Source organism: Macrotis lagotis, chromosome X (genome assembly GCF_037893015.1).
Source record: "Macrotis lagotis isolate mMagLag1 chromosome X, bilby.v1.9.chrom.fasta, whole genome shotgun sequence".
Lineage (NCBI taxonomy): Eukaryota > Metazoa > Chordata > Mammalia > Peramelemorphia > Peramelidae > Macrotis > Macrotis lagotis.
The window spans coordinates 106,226,131-106,242,099 of record NC_133666.1 but is presented as its reverse complement, the minus strand read 5'-3'; the positions used below and the strand labels follow the sequence as shown (position 1 = coordinate 106,242,099).

The 15,969-nt window shown below is 34.0% G+C and overlaps 1 protein-coding gene across 5 annotated transcripts in view; it reads left to right on the top strand.

Moving 5' to 3' along the window:
* The window catches only part of CXH9orf85 (chromosome X C9orf85 homolog), a 93,826-nt gene that overhangs the window by 56,877 nt on the left and 20,980 nt on the right, over positions 1 to 15,969 (top strand). The window contains exon 3 of one of the 5 annotated variants that reach the window (XR_012471823.1): positions 7,634 to 7,707. The exons of the other annotated variants lie outside the window; for them this stretch is intronic. The gene's annotated coding sequence lies outside the window, so the exon portion shown is untranslated. The remainder of the gene's footprint in view (positions 1 to 7,633; positions 7,708 to 15,969) is intronic. 5 annotated transcript variants of the gene reach the window in all.

The window sequence follows — 15,969 nt, the reverse complement described above, 5'->3', positions numbered from 1 at the left end:
GTTTCTTGGTAACATTAAGTGAAGTTTATCAATGTCTGCTGGAGTGATCTCATGGAGAGAAGTAGATTCTTTCTTAATATCCTCTCATTTATCTTGAGTTTCAATTCCTTATTTAATTCTTTTTTTTCCCCATGGTAAAGAAAATAAAATGAGAGTTGAAATAATTTTGTCTTCTCTTTTATTTATTATCATGATCCATTTCACCCCTAGAATTTTCTCTTGAACACACTAGCTTTTAACATGTGTTTTGTTTTTTTCATTTCATGAGCCATTTATTACCCCCTTCCATTGCCTCAAGCATACTTCCTCCAGTTGTAGCCAAATGCCAGGCAAAGCAAATCTCTTCAGGGTGTTTTCATGTCCAGTCCTTCTTTCTTTATAGTACTCCAACCATAGATTTACAGACCTCTACAATCAAAGTATGGAGTACACTTTCTCCCCTTATGCACCTCAGCCATGATACTAAAAACTTCATTAAAGTATGGATTAAGATCACTTATGCGCAGCTAGGTGGCATAGTGAACAGAGCACTGGCCCTGGAGTCAGGAGGACCTGAGTTCAAGTCCAGCCTCAGACACTTAATAATTACTTAGCTGTGTGACCTTGGGCAAGTCACTGCCCAGCAAAAACAACCAAAAAGAAAAACAAGATAAGATCACTTCCTAATCTCTTTATGTCTAACCTTTCTAAGTAGGTTCTCATTCCTTGCCCCTATAGTACTACAACTCTTAAGTAATTAGTAAAGTCACTTCTAATTTAATTAATATTTATTAAATATATTAATATATTACATATATAATAAATTATATATAACATATAACATAAATATATTAAATAAAATATATATATATAGCCTCTCTATATAAGTTCTCTAAATACTGGGACACTGTGAAAGTCTCTCTCAAGATCTTTAGAATTGATTGTAAGTCATGGTAGATACATGGCACAGGACCACCCTGCATAAGTAGAATTAAAGTAGCTCTAAGGAAATGTGATACATATGTAAGTTTAAACATCCCAGATATTCACCTAAACTATTTGTGCCCCATTTGTGATAGAGCATTCTAAGCTCATATTGGTCAGATCAGTCACAGTCAGAGTTACTGTAATTTGTCTTAAACATAGTAATGTCAGTTTGGTCTACTTTGATAATAACGAAGAAGAACTGATCATACCCATATCTTCTAAATATTATCTCTTCAGCTATATTCAATCCTTTAACTATCCTATGAGAAATACAATTCTCAGCAGTTACAAGTGTTTCTTCCCTTGTAGGGATTGTATACGATTTAATGTTCTTGACTAACATTTTTTCCCCCTTTTCCGGTTACCTTTTTACATATCTCTTGAGTGTTTCTTTGAAGATTGAATTCTCTGTTCAATTCTGGTCTTTTTTCAGGAAATTTTGCATATCCTCTATTTCATTGGATATCCATCTTTTTCCCTGACAGATACATTTTGCAGAGTAATAAATTCTTAGTTGTAATCCAAGGTTCTTTGCTCTCTGAAGTAGCATATTCCAGGCCCTCTGTATCCTTAACATTGAAACCAGTTAGTCCTATGTAATTCTGATTGTACTTCCTTCATATTTAAATTGTTTCTCTTTCACTGCTTGCAATATTTTCTCCTAATTTTGGAATTTGACTATGAAAGTCCTTATAGTCCTTATCCTGGTGTCTCTTTCTGGAGATGTTCTGTGTAGTCTTTTGAGGGCTATTTGGTCTTCCTGATCTAGAATATTTGGACAATTTTCCCTGATAATTTCCTGAAAGATATTTTCCAGGCTTTTTTCCCTGCCTTTTCTAGGTTTTCTGGTGGACCAATAATTTGTAAATTATCTCTGCTAGATCTATTTTCTAGGTCATTTGTTTTTCCTTCCTTTTAACAGCCTTTTGGTTTTGTTTGATGGATTTTTGTTGTCTCATAGATTCATTAGTTTTTGTTTGTCCAATCATAATTTTTAGGATTTTATTTTCTTTAAGTTAATTTTACTTTTTGAAGAGTTATATTCTTTTTCCAGTTGATTGTTTTTACTTTTAAAGGAGTTGATTTCTTTGGTCAATTTTTCATAATTTTTCTGCATGGCTCTCATTTCTTTTTTTTGATTTTTCTTCTTTTCCTCTTTGGTTTTCAAATTCTTTTTTAAGCTCTTCTGTGAGGTTTTGGAATAGAGTTTAATTCAGAGACTCCTTTAAGACTTCCCTTTCTCTCCATAATGTCTACAGTTGAAAACTTGTTTTGATCTTTTTTTAAATTTTTTTTGTGAGATCTGTAATTTTAATATCTATGTAGAGATTTCCTGTAGCTATGTGTAGGGAAAAGCTCCTTTACATGTGTATGTTTAACAATAATAGTTTTCCCACAACAGTTTAGTTTTTTGGCAGCTAGTTTGCACAAAATATTGCCCTGGAGTCAGGAGGACATGAGTTCAAATTTGGTTTCAGACACATAATAATTACCTAGCTATGTGATCTTGGGCACATAACTCTATTGCTTTGGGAAAAAACCTAAAAAAAAGAGTTTCGTTTTGGTTTTTAGTTTCTTGAAGTAAGGGGTTTGAGTAGCAGTTAAATATACAGTAAATGCACGCTTGCGCGCGCGCGCACGCGCAAACACACACACACACACACACACAAATACACAAACACAGTGAAAAACAGATGAAAACTTAGACATTTTCTCACAAATTGCCTATAAATTAAATAAATTAAATAGTGGGGAAATTCCAAAAATATATATGTTGTTTCAAAACACCAATTTTAAAGAACTATTTAGAAATAAAATAGATTTAGGACTTTTTCAGTAACCAATACATGTTAGACCAGACAGCCTGATCGAAAATATAAATTTCAGTATTCAGTCTTAAGAGTGTTTTAATAACAGAAAAAGATCATCTTTAAGTAAAAAGCAGTGATACTGATAAGATTAAAATTGGAGAATTCTTAACATTCAAGAGTCATAACGAATTTATTTTTAAGAGTTTTAGAGCCAGAATTTAATTATTGATGAAACTTTAAGCAGTAATATAACTTTTGGAATATACATATATGTATGCATATATATGCATATAGGTGTGTGTATATATAATAAAAAATAAGAAAAGGTCCATGGGCAGCCTCAGTGGTATATGGTTATCCCCAGGATGCTAAAGGAATGAGGATAAACCCAACAATCTATTGAGAAGACATGGAATAAAAAGAAATCTGACGAATGAGGCAAAGTGAAGCTAGCTCTAGTGATAAAAATGATGAATCTGTCCAAAAGTATGAAAGTAAAAAATTAGAGATAAGATAAAACAACCATTTCCATATGATCAATATATTTTCTATAATTAGAAAATTTTCTCATTTACTCACCAAAGGAAAAGAGCAAATACTTGAAACTTTTCATCTGAATCAAGTAATAAATTATAATTTAAATTTTTCCTTTACTTGAATCTATTCCCTATTCCCTTACCCCTCTCTCAGAGTACTCTAACTTAGCATTATCTATTAGATTATTTGTATCACTAATATTCTAATCTTGCATTTTTCTTTTACTTTCTGTAATTTACTTCCTAGTTCATATAAGTGAAAACACTCAGATTAAAGGGAAAAAGTTTAGTGCAAATTATATATAGTATAGTATTAAATTTATCTAGATAGTTTTATCACAAAGAACAGTGAGTGATGACATTATAGTATTTATCCAGATTTGAGAAACCACTTTGAGAATTTGATTGTGCAACTTCAGAATTTATCTTCAAGATGATGATACATATGGTAGAGATTTGAGTTGAGGCTTGTAAATAGTAAAACTTTTGAATTTTTCCTACATGTAAAGTAGGGAATTTAAGAACTACTTTCCTCATTTTACAAAGGAAGGAACCAAAGTTCAAAGTGGTCCTTACAACTTACATCTCTAATCTTTGAAAATTATTTGAATTTCAGAACTTGGTCATATATTAAAAAAATGCTCATTTTTACATGCATTTTTCATTTGCTTAAACAACCCTGAGAGATGGCAGTTTAAGTACTTCTATTCTCATTTAACAAAGGAAGGGAACCAAAATGCAAAGAAGTTAGGCAATTTTACCAAGATCATATTTTGCTGTTAACTCTAACCTTTTGAAATGATATGAATTAAATGTTTGGTCTTTATTTTAGTCATTATAGCAGAATTCTTAGTAATAAAATGTAAGAATGAAATCAGAAATAGTATTCCTATTTTTATGTTAGCATTTCAAGACATTTTTTAATAGGGGTCCTGGCAATATAGCTTTTTTATTGATATTTTATTTTTCCAAATATATGTCAGAAAAGTTTTTCAAAATTCATCCATATATATATATGTTTTTAAGTTAACACAATTTTCTTCCACCCTCCCTTCCTACCCCCTCCCTTCAGCAGCAAACAGGAGAATATTGTACATACACATTTGAATTAAACATGTTTACAGATTAGTCATTTTTGGTATGAGGAATTAGGATTAAGGGAAAGAAGTACATAAGAGAAATTTTTTTAAACATTGAATAGAGTGTTCATCAGATTCTGAAAGGCTTTGTTTTTTTGTTTGTTTTTCTTCCTTTGGATGGGGAGATAGCATTGTACATTACATAGCTGGTCTAATAGGATTATCCTCTTTGAACTGCTGAGAGGAGCTACATCCATCAAGGTTGATCAACTCACAATGTTGTGATTAATGCGTATGTTGTTCTCTTGGTTCTGTTCAATTCACTCAGTTTTAGATCCTCTAATTCTTTCCATGCTTTGTATGGTTTCTCATAGAACAATAGTATTCCATAACATTCATGTACCATAACTTGTTCAACCAGTCCCTAAATGATGGGCATTCCCTGAATTTCCAATTCTTTGCCACTTTGAAAAGCTGCTATGAATATTTTGGAATATGTGAGACTTCCTCATTTTTTATGATTTCTTCTGAATATAGGCCTAGTATTGGAATTGCTGGGTCAAAAAGGTATGATGAGGGGAGGCTAGGTGGCATAGTAGATAGAGCACTGGCCCTGGAATCAGGAGTATCTTGAGTTTAAATCTGACCTTAGTCACTTAATAATTACCCAGCTGTGTGGCCTTGGGCAAGCCACTTAGCCACATTTTCCTTGCAAAAAAAAGGTATGATGAGTTTTTGGCAATACAGTTGTAAAATACACTAAGATTTTTGGGACTCTTTATTGTTGTGTGGCTTTATTTGTATCAAGTTATGGGGTCTTGCTTAAGCCAATAAGAACAAAACCTGTCAACTAATTCATATATTTCTTGACCTTGCTTTTTAATGGTTCTTCCCTGTTTCCATATATTATTTAGTAAATATTTTGTTCCAAAATGATGATATTTGTCCTTCATTCTTAAAGAAGACCAGGGAGGTGATACTTGTGATAACAAGCACATGAATTGGATTTGAGTGAGGGAGTGCTGTGCTAACTCACCAGCCTCACTTTGTCCTCCAGAGCCATCTGGGTCCAATGGTCAGATATGAATCAGGACATCTGGAGATGACTCTACTTGTGAGGCACTCAGGGTAAAGTGACTTGCCCGAGGTCACACAGGAAATGTCAAATGTCTGAGGCTGAGTTCCAGTTCCCATCCTCTTGACTCCAAAGCCAGTGCTGTATCCACTGTACCACCTAGCTGCCCCATATTCACTTTTCTGAGAGGCAATTATTTAAATGACTTGCCCAAGGTACTAGTAAGTAAGTACTAGTAAGGGTTGTGGTCACATTTGAACTCAGGTCTTCTTGACTCCAGGGCCATTGCTCTATCCTTTATGCCACCTAGTTGCCACATCATATCATCAATTCAAGAATTGGATTTAAGTAATGAGGGGACTGTGTAAAGTCACCAGTCCTACTTTCTGTAGTGGGAAATATAGTGGGAGACCTTGGTCAAGTCTCAGTTTGATTGTGGTAACAGATGGAGTATATAGTTGACAAAGCAGAACTAAGGTAAGCTTCCTAATAACATGGACAAAAAATACGCTATTAATTAATGTCATACTTTTAAATAAAAGATAATACTCCTCTTCCCTCATTCAGAGTATCAATGCTTACAGACAGAGAGGGATCCTCTCTACATCAAGAGAGTTATAGTGCACCCATAAGCTAGGAAATTTGCTGAAAAATTTTTGACCCTCTCTTTTTACCAGAGAAGAAATTCAAATTAAGGTCCTAGTTGACACAGTAGATAGAATACTTAACTGGTAGTCAGAAAATCCTAAAATCAAATTGTGTCTAAGACACCTTGCTGTTGACTCTGGACAAGTCTCTTAACCTTACTTAGTCTCATCTTAATCTATAAAATGGGGTTAATAATAGTGTCCATATCAGGGTCTCAAGGTCAACTACTGCACTGTTAGCAAATTCTTTAACTTGAAAAGGCTACAAGCCAAGACGAAAGTGGAGAGAGTGTTGGTACATGATCTTCTGTTTGCAGATAATTAGTACACTCAGTGCAGCCTCTGAAACTTGCCAACAAAGTATTGATCGATTCGCTGCTGTTTCTGGTAATTTTGGTCTGATTTACACCAAGAAAACACAGATGCTCCATCAACCAGCACCACCCCATCCATATGGGGAACCATCGATTACAGCAAATGGAGAAATTTTTATTGCTGTGGACAAGTTCATTTAACTTGGCAGTGTCCTTTCTAAGTAGGTTCACATTGACCATGAGGTTGACATATGCATTGCCATGTATTTGGGAGGCTCCAAAAGAAAGCATGGGAGAGAAGTGACTACCAAACTGAAGGTCAACAGAGCTGACCTCATTGCTATATGCCTGTGAAACCTGGATAGTCTACCCAGCACCATGTCAGGAAACTGAATCACTTCCATTTAAATTGTCTTAGGAAGATTCTGAAGATCACCTGTCAGGAGAAGATATCAGACACTGAAGTCCTTTCTCGAGTTAAATGGCTTAGTATTCCAACATTACTACAGGGACTGCAACTATGATGATTTGGAAATGTTGTTAGAACACCAGATGTATGCTTGCCAAAACAACTATTTTATAGAGTACTCATATAGGGCAAGTGTTCACATGGGGCTCAGAAGAAGTGATACCGAGATACTCTGGAGGTCTCATTGAAGAATTTTAGAATTGATTGTATATCATGGGAGACACTGGCACAGAACCACACAGCATGGAGTGCCCTCATGAGTGAGGGGGCTGCACTCAATGAGGAATGCAGAATTGAAGCAGCTCAAAGAAAATATGACATACATAAGTTTAGAGTACCCATCCCAGGTGTTCACATGGACTATTTGTGCCCAACCAGTGGTAGAGCATTCTGAGCTCATCATTGGTCTGATCAGCCATAGTCAGACACACTTGTAATTTGTCTCAAATATAGTGATGTTTGTTTTGTTCTTCTTCAGTAACAAAGGACAAGAACCAATCAGTCATCACAGGGTTGCTGTGAGCAGGATCAAATAATAAGTGAAAATTTTGCAAATTATAAAGTACTCTGCAAAAGTTTACTATAAGTTATTTAAATGTGTAAATATTCCATCTTGTACAGTTCATTTTGCCTCTTCCATTAGAGATAAACTCAAGGATAGATGCTGTCATATTACTTCTGCATTAATCACCAGAAAATTTGTTCATTTTCATTGACAACTACTTTTTTTTAATAGACTCAAAAGTACTGTAGCACCCACGAAAAGAAGACTATCACTAAGGATGCCTTTATGAAAAGAATGCCCATGAGGTTTGTTTGTGAGTCTTAATTTAAATACTTAACTATTGCGTGTTATGCTTCCATTCCAAAATTTGGGATGATGAAATGCTAAATGGTTATTTTTTCCATTTTTTTAAAAAATGTTTTGCCTCAATCACAACTGTTCCCTGATGAAATTATTTACCTGAATTTAATTTAATAATAGAAAATGGATCCTCTGCTTTAAAAAAAATTAAAATTTTAAATTTAGCACTGGCTTTCTATTTTCCTTTGGTTTATTTGAAATATTAAATCTCTTGAAATCAGTTACTATGGACTAACAACCTTATACAACCACAAGCAGAAAAGTAATAGACCTTTGTAGCAGCAAATAATTTGATGTCATTAAGAGCGCTGAACAGTTTCTTAAATGTAGTCCAGCCCAACCATCTCTCACTACTCAATTTTTCCACAGCACCCCATAATTCATTAATTTGGTAATATTTAGCCAGGAGAAATAACACTCTGCAGATGGTTGCAAGTGTGGGTGTTTGACTAGAATACATTGCACAATTAGGGACTTAAATGGTAGATCTTTACACAGATGGCTGAATAGTTAGATTATATCAAAGTGAGGCATCTTAACTCAACACTGCCTCTTAAGTAATAGCAGGGTAAGCCATAGCCAGACACTTTGGAGAAAAGCACTAGTTAGCTGATCCTGGGACTGTTTTATAGCAGACTAGTTTCCTTTATGATCTGAGAATGGTCTTGGTTGCTCCTAATAACTAAAGAGGAAACAAGAAAAACAGGTCCTTTCCTGTTCCTCACTGTCACAATTACTACCTCCTCTCTCCTCCCCCGCCTTCTAAATCTTATGAATGGAAAACCCAAGAAGTTATTGCTATTCTCACATGGAAATAAAGAAGATTAGAGCCACAGAAACCCTGGGGGTAAATGGGAAAAGGGAGGGAAGGGTTAATTTTCCTGCATTAGTGACCAGTCCCTAGCTCCTGAGTCAAGACTACAGCATAATTCAGTTTCTCTGAATCCTCCATGATTAAGTAAGCCAAGTATACTGATCATCATCATTATACCTACCCTATTCTTAAAGTGGAAGCTATGGAATTAGAATCAGCTGTCTCCTCTAGATAGCTACTCTTATGTTGCCTGTCAATTTGTAGTTGGCCTGCCAACCTGCATAGTACACTATTGAGAGTGGGGAGGAGGGAGAGGAACAGGGAAGAAAGGTGAGAAAAACTTTATGCCAAACCCCAAGTCTGACAGAAATAGCTTATGACAGATGGTTTTGGCTTTGTGTACTTTTGGAACAGTATTGTTTTTCTGTTTTTGAGACAGGGACATTGTAGCTATTTATTTCTTTGTTTTTCCCTTGGTGAATGAAAAAAAGGAAAATTAGATAGTGATTAGTGAGGAATGTGAAACACCCTAAAACCTGACATATAATCAAGAAATTTCCTGGTTGTCTCAGGAGCTGGAGATTAAAGAGTGGACAGTTCATTAAAATACAGAGTTCCTAGGACAGTAATTTCCCAGTGGTCCAAACTGATTCAGAAAGTACAAATCTCTCCTTGTCATCAAGGTTCAGCCATACATGGTTCAGGGAAATGTAGGCAAGTGAGACTCATAATGGACTTTTTGCTCTCTTGTCCATCTTCCTGTTTGGCTACTAATCAGCTCTTGTCAACACAACATTTTACTGGGATTGGAAGATTTGGACTTATAGACAAGATTCCTGGATTCAAACCTCCCTCTGCTAACAGTGTTCCAGTGAACAATTCATTTAACCTAAATACTGTTTTTTTTTAAATTTTCAGTTGAAAATTCTCTCCCTTTCACCCTCCCTCCTTTCTGTTATATAAATGAAGTCATGCAAAAAAACATATTTCCACAATAGTCATATTACCAAAGACTGAGAAAAATTTTTAAAAATGTGCTTTGATCTTTACTCAGAGACCACTGAATCGCCCTCTGAAGGTGGAGATGATTTTTTTAATGGATGACCATTAATCAGGATAGCCAGATCTTTACTGTTGATTATTATTCTAATATTATTGTTACTGAGTATATTTTTTTTGGTTCTGCTCACTTCACTCTGTAGCAGCTTGTATAAATTTTTCTGAAACAAATTCCTTTCATCTTTTCTTAGAACACAATAACTTTTCATCATATAATAGAATTTGTATAGCCATTTCCTAATTGATGGACATCTCAGTTTCTAGATTTTTTGCTACCACAAGAAAAAAGCTGTTTTAAATATTTTAATACACATAGATTATGTTCCTTTTTATTTGATCTGTTTGTGGAATAGATGCAGTAGTGGTATTGATGCAAAGAGTATGCAGTTTTTTAGCCCTTTGGGCGTAGTTTCAAATTTTGCAGAATGTTAAACTAAGTGACAAATCCACCAGCAAACATTAATGTACCTATTTTTCCATATTTACTCTAGCATATGATGTATTACTTTTTCAAATATTTTAACCAGTCTGATAGATGATTTCATGCCTCAGTTATTTTAATATGCATTTCTCTGATCATCAATGATTTTATGATTGTTAACAGCAGCAATTTCTTCTTTTGAAAAGTGCCTATTCATATCCTTTGACCTTTTATCATTTAGGAAATCATTCTTATTTTAATCTGGCTCACTTTCCTATATATTTGAGAAATGAAACCTTTATCAGAGAAGATTGCTGTAAATTTCTCCCCATTTTTCTGCTTTTCTTCTAATTTAGACTGCATTGGTTTTGTTGGTGCAAAAACTTTAAAAAAGTTTTATCTAGTCAAAATCATCCATTTTATTACTCTGTCTCTTATTTGGTCATGAATTCTTTCTCATCATCCATAGATCTGACAGGTAATTTTTTTCTGTGCTCTCCTAATTTATTTATGATATTACCCTTACATCTTAATCATGTACCTATTTTGACTTATCTTGGTGTTCAGTGTGATATACTGGTCTATCTTTTCCCAGCAGTTTTGTCAATAGTTCTTGCCCTAATAGTTGGAATATTTGGGTTTATCAAATACTAGGTTACATGGTCTTTTGTATCACCTAATCAGTTACACTGATCTACCTCTCTATTTCTTATTCAGTACCAAATTATTTTGATGATTACAGTTTTACAGTTCAGTTTGACATCTGGTACCACTATGCCACCTTCATATTTTTTTTTCCATTGATTCCTTTTCCTCCAAATGAATTTTACTATTTTTTTCTCCCAGCTCTATAAAGCAATTCTTTGGAAGTTTGATTGATAAGCACTAAGTAAATTAACTAATTTACATAGAATTATCATTTTTATTATATTAGTTTGGTCTACCCATGAACAATTAATATTTCTCCAATTGTTTAGATCTGTATTTCTGTGAAAAGTGTTTTCTAATTTGTGTTCATACAGTTCCTGTGTGTGTGTTTTTGACAGGTAGAATCTCAAATATTTCATACTATCTGCAGCTATTTTAAATGAAAGATCTCTATTTCTTTCTCCAGGTTCATTGTTTAAACTAGTTTTTTACTTGACTCAGATTCCTTTAAGTATATCATTATATCATCTGTAAAAATTAATAGTTTTGTTCCCTCATTGCTTGTTCCTTCTATTTCTTATTTTATTTCTAGAGCTAGCAATTCTCGGAGAATATTGAATAATAATGGTGATAATGCACATCTTTGCTTTCACCCCTGATGTTCCTGGAAAATTGCTAATTTTTTCCCAATACAGATAATATTTGCTCTTGGTTTTAGATAGATACTACTTAGCTTTTAAAAATTTTTTTTGATTCTATTTATTTTCTTAAGAAAAACTATTCCTGAACTTTCTAGAGCTTGTTATTAATGCAAATGGATATTGTACTTTGTAAAATGCATCTGTTGATATAATCATAATTTTCTTTTGTTAATAATTCAATATTTTAAAGAGCTGAAGTAATAAATATTTGAGATTATCAGAGTAAATATGAGTATTTATTAAACTTGAAATTCAGTTTATATGAGCTTGAAGACCTGTGGAATTCCCTTTGTGATGTTGTTAGAGAATAAAATGAAGGGTAAGATCAGATCTAGTCATATTTCCATTCACTCTAAAGTTGTCTCTGTGATACTTTGTTCTGTTGACTGCCTGGAAATTTCACTAGCTTGAAGAAATCGAGATCACCAGTTTAAGCACTTTATTTTGGATAATAGGTCTACTTTGTAAACCATTTGCTGTTCCTTCAAGAGCAGAATACATTTTTCAGATTAATCGAAGCCATTAATCAATAGAGAGAATTATAATGAATGAATTACCATTATGTCATTCATAGTTCATTATCTTGAACTCTTAAGTAGCATATACCCCACCCCAGACATTTGTTTATTAATGTTGCTTTTACATCAGTAATCTAGCATTTATAGAGGACTTGAAGCAATTGCTTGTACATATGCTTTCTCATTTTAGACTACCAATGAAATGGGATTCAAACTCAGGTATTCCTGTTTCCAAGTCCCAGTGTTTTATAAATGAGAAAACTAAACTCTTAAGTATTCTGACCTTGCATATAAGATCTTTGCCCTCCCTTTCCAAATTTCAGCATCTCAGACAATACTGCAGCTGACCTGCTTTTCTATAGATCTATACACAGAATCCAAAGATTTTTGGTTTTTATTTTTAGAATCATAGGACCCAGCATATGCCTATCATGGCAGAAGTTTAATAAATATTTGCTGACCTTAATTGACACTAACTCAATCTTTTCATCTTACAGCAGGGAAAAACTGAATCCCAGAGAAGCAAAGTGAAAGATTACTTAGTGGAGGTAGTAGTAATAGTGGTGATAGTAATAGTAGTAATAGTAGTAGTAGTACTAGTGGCAACTATCATCATCATCATCATCATCAGATCATCATCATTATTATTATTATCATAATTTACATAGTGCTTTAAGGTTTGCAAAGTTCTTTACATACAGTATCTCATTTGCTTCTCACAAATAGCTCTTGGAGAGAGATGCTATTATTTTCTCCATTTTATAGCTGAGGAAAATGAAGTAGACAGTGATTAAATTACTTACCCAAGGTTGCACAAGTAGGAAATGTTTGAGGCTGAATTTGGTTCCAGATTCAATGCTCTAATCATTGAGTCACCTTATTATGTAGTGAAATTAAAATCATGATCCAGTCTCTACTTCAACATATTGTAATTCTGCTATCAGGAGATTAATAGGTTCTTCCATATTTTACTTATCCAAGCCTTTTGTCTCTCCTAAGTTCGAATTTTACAGTTTTAATTGGCTTTTAGACATTTTAAACTTATTCTATAAACACCTTAAATTCAAAATGTCTAAAACTGAATGTTATTAACTTTATCACCAAAATGTCCCTCCCTCTTCCTAACTTTTCTAATACTCTTGATGGTGTCACCATGCTCCTCCCATGGCACTACCATGCACCTCCTACCAAGGCTGCCAACCTCGGTGCCATCTTCAACCCTTCTCTCCTTTAAAGTATCTCTGAAACTGCTACCACCTTGGTGCAGGCCTGACTTCTTTGGGGACCCTGCTATCCTTCCAGTCTTCTTACATCTCAATTCCATGACCTCTGTGATACATTTACACTGGCCTCTCTTTGCTATTTCTCACATAAGACATTGCATCTCCTAACTTCATTTTTACTTGTTGCACCCCATGCTTGAAAAATGTTCTCCCTCCTCATCTATCTCCTGGTTTCCTTTAAATCCCAACTACATTTTCACCTTCTACAAAAAAGCTTTTCCTGATAACCCTTTTAGCTAGTGTATTTCCTCTATGATTACTTCCAATTTATCTTGTATAATTTGTTTGTATACAATTACTGACATGTTGTTTCCCTCCAGTAGACTGTGAGCTCCTTGAGAGCATGGATTGTCTAATGCTGTTCTTCATATCCCTAATGCTTAGCTGTCGGAACTGTTGTGTATGGGAATATTGTAAATTATCTTCACCTGGTGTCTTTGAACATCAGAGCCTTGTTGTACTAAATGCCATGGGAGTGGATTAGAGACTGGAAAGGTATTTAGACTCTGGTATTTTGGTGAATAAAGGGAGCACTTAGAGATTATTATGGAATACTTGTCTCTTGCCCCTCCAATGCTCACCTGGGGAAGATTGTAAGAGTTCAGAAGTAGGACTCTACCCTTAGCATGTGCTTGACATACAGTAAAATTTTAATAAATACTCAGTAACTTGGCTTGGCTCTTGGTTCAGCATTTTATTTGAGCGCAGTGTAAAGTATAAAAAAAATTTACACTGAATGTAAAGATAGGTAAATTAAATAAAGGATAAATAAGCAGAAGATAAGAGGGAAAGTGAGGATCCTCTTCTGTTGTATATCATGAAGTAACAGATGAGAGTAAGTATTTACATAATATAACATAAACCACAAATAAATTATGGAAAGAAGTAGGATAAGGACAAACAAGAACTTTTGAATTTGGTGATTAGGTGATCTTGGGGACAACCTAAGGTATCAGTCAAGGATGAGAGCAGATGCTAGCCCATGCCACTTCTACTTCTTCTGTCCTCATTCCCAATTTACTCATCTATCATTTCACTCCATATAACCAAGTAAAAAAAAAGATGTGATGATTTTTTTCTTATGCTTTTCTTCCTTTATTGTAAACCACAGAGATGTTTTCTTTTTTTGTTTCATTTTTTTTAATGGGCAAACAAGAAATTTGAGCGAGTTGGGTACCTCTCTGTTAATTAAATAATCTTTCGGCAGGGAAGAAAAATAAATGCTAACTGAATAAAATTGAGAAAGAAAAATTTAATTCACTAAAAGCATCTGATTTTCATCACAGGAAAATGACTCAATCATAGTGACCAAAATTCAGCTTCATTAAATATTAATTAATAGTTTTATATTTTAAATATTGCTTCATAAGAGCTTAGCTTTCTTGATTTAATAAGAATATAAACCTTTAAAGTGAATTTATATAGTTAAAAAGTTACAAATCTCCACTTTAGTCTAAAAATATTTTTTGAAAGTTAAATGAAAATAAAAATATTTTTGAATTTCTGAGCTAGTTGAGATTATAGAAATTCTACTTAAATTAAAGTTGCTCATTTTCTAATCCTCAAAACTTATTTAGGCAGAAAAATATGTATAATAAACTTAAGCATTTTTGTTGGTGTGATCACAATTAATATTAAGATTTTTTTTTAAAAACACGTTCAGATTTCATAAAATATATTATCATCTGGTTCATGGAGGAGGTGTGAACTCTTAACAATTGCAGACTTCTAACAAGAGGGAACAGGGTAAAAGAGAGAGGTAATTGAAATGGACAGAGATTCTGGGAGACCTGGTACAGATAGCACTGATTCTCAATTATGAAACAGTATATAGGAAAAAACAAGTTAAGAGTGAATGAAGTCTAGCTTTCTGCCCTTGCAGAGAAAACCCGAGGAAAAGTGATTTTTCACTTTTGAGTATCTTCAACTTTATAGTTTATATATAAACTTATTAAAAAACAAAAGAGCCTGTTAGAGAGTAGAGGGAAGAAATCAAGATCAACAAAATGTCAAATTCCAATTTTCTTTTTTTCTTTCTTTCTTTCTTTCAAGATCAACAAAATGTCAAATTCCAATTTTCTTTTTTTTCTTTCTTCCTTCCTTCCTTCCTTCCTTCCTTCCTTCCTTCCTTCCTTCCTTCCTTCCTTCCTTCCTTTCTTTCTTTGCAAAGCAGTGGGGTTAAGTGGCTTGCCCAAGACCACACAGCTAGGCAATTATTACGTGTCTGAGGCCAGATTTTAACTCAGGTGGTCCTGACTCCAGGGCTGGTGCTCTGTCCACTGTGCCACTTAGCCACCCCCCAAATTCCAATTTTCAAAGACTAGTTAGCAATAATCTTGACTGGTTAAAAAGTTTCATTAACAAGTCTGGCCACAGCTAGGTGATGCAGTGGATAGAGCATCAACCCTGGAGTCAGGAGGACCTGAGTTCAAATGTGGCCTCAGACATGTAATAATTGCCTGACTGTGTGACCTTGGGCAAGTCACTTAACCCCATTTAAAAAAATGTTGCCATAAAATGCCCTTTCAGACTTCCTCTGGTGATCTTTACTTTCTGTCACATCATGGAGAATATTTATGTAGCAGAATATGACCAGGAAATAAGCAGTATGTATTCCAAATCATGATCAAAGTCTGCACAAGTGAATGCATACTTAAGTCTTGAGATATGCTCATTATTTAAAATTTCAAATATAATCCCTAATGAAACTTAAATACACTTTTAAAATAATTAACTAAGCAAAATTATTTTAGGTCTCAGATC